Source organism: Aplysia californica, unplaced genomic scaffold, assembly GCF_000002075.1.
Source record: "Aplysia californica isolate F4 #8 unplaced genomic scaffold, AplCal3.0 scaffold00970, whole genome shotgun sequence".
Lineage (NCBI taxonomy): Eukaryota > Metazoa > Mollusca > Gastropoda > Aplysiida > Aplysiidae > Aplysia > Aplysia californica.
The window spans coordinates 71364-72450 of NW_004798240.1; the positions used below are offsets into that span (position 1 = coordinate 71364).

General features: G+C 46.5%; 1 protein-coding gene across 2 annotated transcripts in view; it reads left to right on the top strand.

The window, feature by feature from the left end:
* The first annotated feature begins 138 nt into the window (after window positions 1-138).
* The window catches only part of LOC101854988 (heparan sulfate glucosamine 3-O-sulfotransferase 5), an 88962-nt gene continuing 88013 nt past the window's right edge, over window positions 139-1087 (top strand). For both annotated transcript variants that reach the window (XM_035973051.1, XM_035973050.1), the window contains exon 1: window positions 139-662. The gene's annotated coding sequence lies outside the window, so the exon portion shown is untranslated. The remainder of the gene's footprint in view (window positions 663-1087) is intronic.

The following is a 1087-nucleotide window of genomic DNA, read 5'->3' on the forward strand; positions in this document are numbered from 1 at the left end:
CCCCCCGAAAAAAACAAAAGCTGAAATCAACAAACTAGATGGCAACTCCTGTTTTAATGATACTGGTTGAATACACATTTTGTAATGATTGGACCTGACAAACCGGTTCACCTGGAAACGGATACTCTCACAGCAGCAGTGTGTGACGATTTCGGCGGCGGCCCTCTTTTCTCGCCTGCAGAATTCGCGCGCAGACCGTGCCAACCGCGCTATCTTCATGAAACGGCGCGCTGTGTGCGAACGTTGAACGGATTCGGTCCGAATGAGCGCAGTTTTAGGAAACGCCGGGGGAAAAGTTGAGAGGGAAACGAGGGGTGGTACGCTGCTTAGTTCCGAGTGATAATTCCCTGAACTGTTGGTCCGCGACTGGCGGTTCTGTCAGGGCGGATTGAAGCGGAGCTTAATAAGCAGCGTCGACTCAGGACGGTTCTATAGCTTCGTGCAGCTAGCCTAGACTCACTTGTATCTCCTTTCTTCTTAGAGGATTGCTCACGCTCTGGGAGGCTGCACTTTTGGTTTTCTGTTGTTTGTGTGTGTGTGTGTGTGTGTGTGAAGACTCGTGTGCTCTGTCTTGTACTGCCACCATTAGCGCCGTTCTTAGGAGTGGGACGGGCGTGCATGGAGGTTTATTTTCTGACCAAGGAGTTCTGCTGGACTAAACGGTTAGTTTTTGTTTACCTCTCTGGTGAGGCTGAAAGTGCAGTGTGTTTGTGTATGTTGTATTGGCTAGCAGCGGAGACTTACACTGTGCAAGGTTTGTTGTTGTTGTTGTCGTTGTTGTTGTCGTTGTTGTCGTTGTTGTTGTTGTTGTTGTTGTTACTATTGCTGTTGTTGGAAGTGGTGGTGGTACTATCTTGGTGCTATTGGTGTACATGTTGTTTTGGACATCATGCCTGATGACTGATTAATTTTCCTATTTGTTTGTTCTTGTACGAAATTAGCTACCTGCTTATGTGTTTGTGTTTGTTTTTTTAGTGTATGTTTTATGTGTGTACGTTATGTGTTCTATCGTCTGTGGATGTTTATCTCACGTTACAGTTTTAAGTCCTGAGTGTGTGTGTGTGTGTGTGTGTGTGTGTGTGTGTGT